This window comes from Octodon degus, unplaced genomic scaffold (genome assembly GCF_000260255.1).
Source record: "Octodon degus isolate 3935 unplaced genomic scaffold, OctDeg1.0 scaffold00019, whole genome shotgun sequence".
NCBI lineage: Eukaryota > Metazoa > Chordata > Mammalia > Rodentia > Octodontidae > Octodon > Octodon degus.
The window spans coordinates 18,153,923-18,162,595 of NW_004524595.1; the positions used below are offsets into that span (position 1 = coordinate 18,153,923).

The 8,673-nt window shown below is 41.0% G+C and overlaps 2 pseudogenes; one reads left to right on the top strand and one right to left on the bottom strand.

Moving 5' to 3' along the window:
* Window positions 1-279: 279 nt before the first annotated feature.
* Window positions 280-354, bottom strand: LOC111815675 (annotated as a pseudogene).
* Window positions 355-2,488: 2,134 nt separating this feature from the next.
* On the top strand, window positions 2,489-2,806 carry LOC105741682 (annotated as a pseudogene).
* Window positions 2,807-8,673: the final 5,867 nt, after the last annotated feature.

Below are 8,673 nucleotides of genomic sequence, written 5' to 3' on the forward strand. Positions count from 1 at the left end.
ACATATCTCTCCCCAGGAAACAATTTGCCATTGAGCTTTAGGAAATTTTTCTTGGTGGAGGTGTCTTTTGACCTTTAGGTGCTGTAGAAAATGAGTTCAATTTCCTTTTAATTGAATGCCCCAGAATTATCAGATAAATTCTTCAAGACTCATTAGAGAAAGACAGGCAGCCTATCTATCACAGTCCATGTTTTTACAGATGTGTGGGTCTCTTTAGTAGAAGACTTTGTATTTTTTGTGTTGATATTTTTGTCCAATATTATTCTATTTAATTTTTTTAAAGATATGAAATGCTTCATGAATTTGCGTGTCACCCTTGTGCAGGGGCTGTGCTAACCTGCTCTGTATCATGTTGCTGAAGCGAGCACTCTATTTAATTATTATAGGTTCCTAATATATCCTTATGTTTCAAACAATGATTTTTCCATCTATGCATTAAAATAACTGTCGAGTTTCCCAGAGAATTAATTTAGTAATTAGATTGGGATGGCACTGGGTGTGTAGATCAATGTGGACAGAATGGAAATCTTTGGAACAATTTTATAATTGATGATTTTTTTTTTTTTTTTTTAGGACAGGGTGTGCAGGGTCTCAATGTGTAGATCGGACTCATAGTGATCTTCCTGTTTACAGGCTCCCAAGTGCTGGGATTACAAGTGCACCCCACCACGCCCAGTCTCAATTGCCTTTTAAGTGCACCCCAGGGGTGGGGCCGGCATGGTAGGCCTGGGGATCGAACTCCCAGCCATTGCATCTAAGTAGATGCTTTAATCCGCTGAGCTATTTGGCCAGCCCTCTTATAATTGATGATTTGGCAAAATTGTTCATAAAATTTTTCTTTTGAACATAGTGACTTTTTTAGGGATGGAGAGATTTTTAAAAATTTCTTTAATATGTATTGGTTCTGTCAGGTATGGTGACACACTTAGAAGGCTGAGGCAGGAAGATTGCTGTAAGTTTAAGGCCAGTCTGAAATGCATAATGAGACCCTGTCTCAAAAAAAAAAAAAAAAAAAAAAAAAAAAAAAAAAAAAAAAAAAAATTTTTTTTTTTTTTTTTTTTAAATTTTTTTTTTTTTTTTTTTTTTTTTCCCCCACCTAAAACACTTTTTTGGGGAGGGTTTTTTTTTTTTTTTTTTTTTTTTTTTTTTTTTGGCGGAACCGGGGATTGAACTCAGACCCTTGGGCTTGCTAGGGAAGCGTTTATTCTACTGAGCCATCTCCCCGGCCCCAAAACCAACTTCTTAGGGGGGCCGGGGAGATGGCTCAGTGGAATAAGCTCTTCCCTGGCAAGTGCAAGGGCCTGAGTTCAATCCCCGGTTCTGCAAAAAAACAAACAAACAAACAAAAAAAACGTAAACCAACTTCTTGTTTGGGGAATGTCTCATGATTTGAATCTTGGCCAAAGCAGTCTGTTTTCCTTTATAATAGTTGAAATGATCAAACACGCTTCCTCTGCCAGCTTGCAGAGGCCGTGAAAAGGTACCGTAGGCTTAGATAATGCGTTGGGTTTGTTTTTTTTGTTTTGTTTTGTTTTGTGTTTTTTGGTAGGACTGGGGATTGAACTCAGGCTCTTGTGCTTGCCAGGCAAGCGCTTATTCCACTGAGCTATCTCCCAGGCCCTATAATGAAAACTCTGACCTAGAAGCTTAGGTCTGAATCACATTAGCAAAGACTCAAGGACGTTACAGACTTGCTTTCTTTTCATGTGGCAGTATTATAAGAAACAGTATCAAGTGTCTAGGGACAGTACTGTCTAGTAGTATCATTATCAGGTAGTTCTTTTAGAAATGGCTCATCAGTTACACTTGTTCCAGGTTCTTTTTTACTTCAGAAGATAATTGGACAAGATAAACCAAAAATGGTGCCAAAGGTTTATTTGAAAAATGAAAGGTGAGGAGGAGGGAGAGAACAAGCTCTGTAGAGTGAACCTGGGCTTAGCAAAGAGAGGAAAGGATAAAGCAAAAATTAAAGTGCTCTCTGGTTATGCAAAGTGGGCTATGGTGGGGAGTCACCACCAGGTCCTTCTCTGCGGTGCATCTTGTGGAGCCCACGACAAGCTCCACATGTGGGGTCCTGGGAGCCGTTGGGCATTGTCCTGAGATCTTGTCATCGACAGGCCCCGCTTACGTCCTCTGTCAGCTGTGCCATGCCCTGTCTCCTCTGTCAGTATCATGGTGTCCTCTCCAATCATAGTATAATTTTCCTTTGGATATTTAAACAAAAACGTTATTTCTGGCTCAGTGAGCTAATGCTGTGTTTTGTCTATTTGCATGTAGGTTCATAAGGGAGATTGTCGTCTTCATGCATTTTTTTTGCCACTAGTCGCATTAGCAGGCTGGATAATTAACAAGCTAGAGGGGTGTGTTTGACTCACGACTTAGAGATTAAGAAGTCCAAGAGGATGGCACAAGTAGCTGGCAGGGGTCTTCTTGCTGCATCATCAGCTGGCACAGCTTGCACCACAGCCGCCATTGAGGAACAGTAGCCATGGCCCTCCGCTGTCCCACGGTCGTGGGCCTCGACAAGGGCCTCAGGGTGACTAAGAATGTGAGCAAACCGAGGCACAGCCGCCGTCGCGGACACCTCACCAAACACCCCAAGTTCATGTGGCACATGATCTGCGAGGTGTGTGGCTTTGCTCCCTTCAAGTGGCACGTCATGGAGCTGTTCAGGGTCTCCAAGGACAAACACACCTTTAAGTACATCAGGAAGAGGGTGGGGACACACATCCGCACCAGGAGGAAGCGTGAGGAGCTGAGCAACATGCTGGCCGCCATCAGGAAGGCAGCTGCCGAAGAGGACTGAGCCCCTCTGGAATAAAGCTTTGCAGAAAGTTAAAAAAAAAAAAAAAAAAAAGCTGGCACAGACAGTTGAGACAAGAGAGAAGGGCTTGATGTTCTCCTAAAGGGGTTTATATTCCACAGCTAGCCAAGTGCTTTGCAGCCGTTTTTCATTTATTGAGTGTTTTACATCTAGAAAATCAGCCTGTGTCACACGTTTTCTGTTGTATAGCCATGGGTTTGTTCATAGACTAGCTTTTCCTCTCTAGTATATTTGCAGTTATGATTTCCTTTCTGCCCTAATATTGCTTATTTATGCTTTTCAAAACTTCACTACTGCCAGAGATTCATTCTGTCTATTGGTCTTTTTGAGAATAAGCTCTGGGTTTAGTTGGTCATCTCTACTCTTCTGTCCTACAGAAGTAAGTTTCATTGCCTGGGACGAATGCTTCCCTCCCTGCTGTAGCCCAGACTCCTCCCAACCCTCTTTTGGTATCTCTTTATGGCCCAACAGTTTAGTGGGATTCTGGCTAGTAGCACAGGCAGGGAGCTCATTCCTGCTGTCTGCCCTGCATGGGGTCCACTACTCTGCTGCTCAGCCCCTGGGGGGTGAAAAACAAACAGCACCAAAGTCTCTAACCCACAAGCAATGGCTGTGATTAATCCACATGGCTGACACTGACAAAGGATCTACAATCTGAGGTACAGGATCTCAGGATAAATCCTGAGGGGATTTGACTGACCTTATCAGACCCAAAAGCTACAACTCTTGTTGCATAGGTCTTGCTTTATCTTGGTCTTAACCATACAGCAGAAAAGTATAAAAACAAAGTATAAGAAGTAAAGCCATGCTGTTACGTTGAGCTGTAGGGGACTCAGGTCAACAATTTCTGACACTGCCAGTCAAGTGGAAGACCCAACACTATTATGGACTACTGGACTCTTTTAGAATATTTTGGTGAGTTAACACACCTATAATATTCAAATGATGGAACTAAACAAAAAAGGGGATACAGATGAATGTCCATTTTGTATGTGTGTATTCAAAATGGTTAGGATAGATATATAGTTACATTCTCTTAGTGAATAGAGGGATTTGTTCTAATAGTGTTTGTAAATAGGATATCATGTTTGCATCTTGTACAGCAAATAACCACTAGGAAGAATGTATGCAATGTGTTAATTATTGAAACTGTCCTACCAATTTGATTTGAAACTGTCTCATTGCTATTTGCCTCTCAATAAAATTATGGAAAAAGCCAAAAACCAAAAAACAAAGTCTCTAACCCAGTCTCTTTGGTGTACAAGCTGTGCCATTTTAACCCCTGCTTACCTCTGTGGCTATGAATTGTCTGATCATGTTTAGCTCCTGGAGAATACTTTTCAGAGACATTTTGTTCATTTCTACTGGTTTAAAGTAGGATTAAGATTCTGGCTTTTTCCCCCATTTGTCATCTTAACTTTGAGGGTCTCTCTCTCTCTCTCTCTCTCTCTCTCTCTCTCTCTCTCTCTCTCTCTGTGGGGGGGGGTCTGTTATACAGAGTTCTTACTTTTGCTCTCAGTTTTCAGAATTAACTTGATTAAAACATTATTCCTGACTTAGAGTTGAAGAGCAGAGAGATTCTAATGGAACTCAGAGAGGACTGCAGGTATCTGGCCTGGTGGAGACTGAGGGTCCATGATGGCCACCTGATGCACAGTGACTGTCACAGAGCCTTTCACTACATGGAAAGTTCTCACCCTTTCCTTGTTATCCTCTGTATCTGTCTCGCTGTGTCTGATCGACTGTTCCTCTTCTCCCACTCCAAGAAGTGATCTTGGCTTGCTGATTTCTGGGATTGCAAAAGGAAAACATGGGCATGAATGACAGATCAGGGCATAAGGGAGGAAAGAAGAAAGAAAATAGACTTCCTCGAAAGAGGGGAGCATGGTTTGGAAGTATCGTCAGAATGGGAGCAGTCAGATTCCTGAGGTCACAGGAAAGTATTGCTGTGGAGTAGATGTCTGAATTTTTTTTACAGTCCTTTCAAAACAGAATTAATAACTAGAATTACTTTTTTATTATCTGAAGAGAATATAAAATAGTAAAAAAAAAAGAGATACCCAAAATATTAGAAATGATACAGGACTTCACCAAACAAAACAATAGGAATTCAACAATGGTTGCTGTATTGCATAATGTTGTCTTCAAAGTAGTTGTTCAGCCTGTGCTGTGACATCCTGTAACTCAGTGCTGTCCCAAATTTTCTGATTAAGGAGATTATAGAGCCACAGAGGAAAGTGATCAATGATGTACAGTGTGCCTAAGGATAATTACCAGAGAGGAAAAATTCTCTCAGACTTTCACAGAGAGCAAATTGGTCAAGCAATGGCTGTAACTCATCCAGATGGCTGACAGTGACAAAAGATCTACAAGGTGCTGTACATGGTTCCAGGGTAAATTCTGAGGGGATTTAACTGACTTGTCAGGTACAAAAGTTACATTTTTAGTTATATAGGTCTTGCTTTAACTTGGTCTTTTTTTTTTTTTTAACTTGGTCTTAACCATCCAGCAGAAAAGTATAACCACAAGGTATAAAAAGTAATGCCATATTAACATGCTGAGCTGTAAAAGGCTCAAGTCAAAAACTTCTGACAATTGCCAGTTCTGCTGATAACCCACTACTATTATGGACTGTTGGACTATATTGGGCTATTTTGCTGAATTCAAGTACCTACTATATTTGGCCTGGCATCAAGTATGAAAAGATTCTTTAAAGACTTCTCCAAATACAACTTCTCTAACAGCAGTGGAACACCCATTTCTGACAAAACAAAAGAAAAAAGGGGGATATAAATAAAAGACCATTTTGTAGTGAAAAAAAGTTAGGATAGATATACAGCTACTTTCTCTTAGACCAATGAGAAGAAAGGTTTGTACTAATATTGTTTAGACAAGATATCATGTCTGCATCTTGTTCTCTGAATAACAACTAAGGAGACAGCAATATTCAATGTATTAATTATTGTAACTGTCCTAGTAACCTGTTTTGAAACTGTTTCAGTACTATTTTATTTTTATTTTCTCATTAAAATTAATACATTTTAAAAAAATTAAAAGAAAATGAAAAATAAATCTTTCTGACTTCTTTGTAGTCTCAGTGGAACAAGTTCTTTTGAAATAGTCTTTCTTTTGCTCTTCACTCCAGTTTTTGAAAATTCTTATCCATCCTTTAGGAAATTCCACCAAGGCAACTTTAGTTGTTTCTCTTCTGTTATTTTAAAGTATACTTTGCATAATTTAATATGAATGTCATAAAATAAATGTGAAGAGAAAAAAAAAGTAGTTGTTCAGATTACCAAATATAAGCATGCAAAATTGGTTAAAAAATAAAAGTTGTAAGAAATTAAAAGGGACAAGAAAAAGAATTTAAGCATCAACTATTCTCTATAGATCAGGAGAAATCAGCAATACAGTTGTATTGTATAGCATCCTACATACACACATAAATCTCGCTTCCTCTTCCTCCCCGTCCTGTCCTCTTCCTCATCCTAGTTGTTTTTTCCCTTTGAACAGATTATTTCCCTTTGATAGTATCTATTATACCTTTCAGATTAGAATTACTTTTTCTGTGGTACTAGGGATCAAACTTGGGACCTTGCGCTTGCCACTTACACCTGCTAAGCCATCTCCCCTGCCTTAGAATTACTTTTTAACTACCTGCTTTCTTGACTTTTTTATTTGAATGTGCTTAATGTTTAATTCAGTACTATGAGCCTCAGGTTACACATGGATAACCACCTCCTTCAATGGTTAGGTCAATGGCTCTTATCTATGACAGGTTGAATTTATCCCCCTTCCCACACAGAGGAAGTGCTTAAAATTGTTTATTTATTTTAGGGTGAAGAAAACACCTTTCAGGAGCTGAGAGTAGGCTGGCCTCTCTTTAGTTGACATTTTTAATCTTTAAATTGTGCTGGACTTTGCAGTGAGATTGAAGTGTTCTAAATACAGGCACTGGGGACATAGTTCAGGGGTAGAAGGCTGACTGGCATGTGCAAGGCCCCAGATTAATTCCCTCCCCAGTGCCACTGCCACCACACACACACACACACACACTTAAGTACTATTATTGTATATGATTGTGTAATTCATGAAACACAATTGTTGCTTGCTGTCTCAAGAGAATTAGTTCCAGAACCTCAGTGGCTACTTCAGCGTGCAGATGCGCAAGTCCGTATGTACAATGGCTTGGTGTTTGTGTATAGCCCACACGTACCTTGGGTACACTTTCAATCAGGGGTCCTGTTAGGAATTGGACACACAGCAGAAGGTGAGCAAGCAAAGCTGCACCTGTATTTATAGCTGCTCCCCGTGTCTCAGGCTGCTGCGTGAGCTCGGATGCTGTCCAGCTCAGGTGGGCAGTAGGCTCTCATGGAGCGCAGACCCTTCTATGAAGTGTGTGTGTGTGTGTGTGTGTGTGTAATAGATTGCTGGCCCCTCTGACTCAACCTGGACCATCCTGCACCTCCCCACGCTTGGCCTGGACCATCCTGCACCTCCCTTCGTCTTCCACGAAGGCCAGCCCTGGGCCTCCTGGTTGGGGACTCTGCTTCTAATCATTCTATATTACTTACCATAGCTCCCACGGTGTAAATGCTATGGTAACTGTTGTATGGTATCATTCAGAGAATAATGAGAAGATAAAGAAGTCTGGAACTATTCAGTACAGTTGGATTTTTTTTTTTCTTTTCATATTTTAAAGTCAGGGTTGGTTGACTCTGAGGATGCTAAATTCACAGACATAAAGGGCCAGTTGTGTACTTCACAAGTAGTTGTTGGGATTTTCTGAGCTTATGTTTCACTATTCCTTTACTTATGTAAATGTGGCACTGATTCCTAAGTTCCACTCCCCTTATCCCTTCTACCCTTTTCCTTAATAATCTCTGTCTGTCTCTGTCTCTCTGTCTGTCTCTCTGTCTCTGTCTCTCTGTCTGTCTCTGTCTCTCTGTCTGTCTGTCTCTCTGTCTCTGTCTCTCTGTCTCTCTGTCTCTCTCTCTTCTTACTATACAGACTGTGAGTCTCACTACGCTGCCCACACTGGCCCCCAGATCCTAGGCTCAAGCAAGCCCCCTTCCTCAGCCTCCTCAGTGGCTGGGACCACAGCTGTGTGTCACCTCACCCAGAACAACTCCTCATGTTTTAATGTACAGATGATCCAGGATAAAGGTCACATTTTCCAGCTCCCCTTACAGCTAGATGAGGCCTAGTGCTTAATATTGGCAACAATGTTTAAGTGAAGTTGTAACCATCACTGAAAAATAGAACTTTTTAAAAGTTAGATTTTTTTTTCTTATGCAGATAAGCCACTTCTACAAACTTGCCCTGTGCAGCACATAGCCAACACAACACCCCTCATCTCCCCAGTCCAAAAGAATCGACAGAAAATGCAGATGCCAGCCCCAGGAGGCTGGAGCCTGGTTTCCATTCCACAAGGAAGAGGAGGGTGAGTGAGATGACTGGAAGCCATAATGTGATATGGAGGTGGCACTGTTGCTGTGCCCTGACCCCCTCCTTGCTCTAAAAGAACTTTGCCCAGCTGTACCTGGGAAGAAGCTGATTTGATGTTGGTTTTTTTGTTTTGTGTAACTAGGGATTGAACTCAGGCCCTTGTGCTTGCCAGTCAAGTGCTTATTCTACTGAGGTATCTCCCCAGCCCAAGAAGCTGATTTGAGACAAATGGGCTCACCATCTCCTTAGAGCTAGCTTTGAATAAATCCTTTTTTTTTTTTTTTCTTTTTACCACAGTGCTTGGCCTCCTTAGATTTGGTCAGCAGGGAATCAACAAACCTAAGGGGCCACTAACAAAAAGCATGAGTTAATTTTCCAGAAGGGTCTTCAAAAGAAATGCA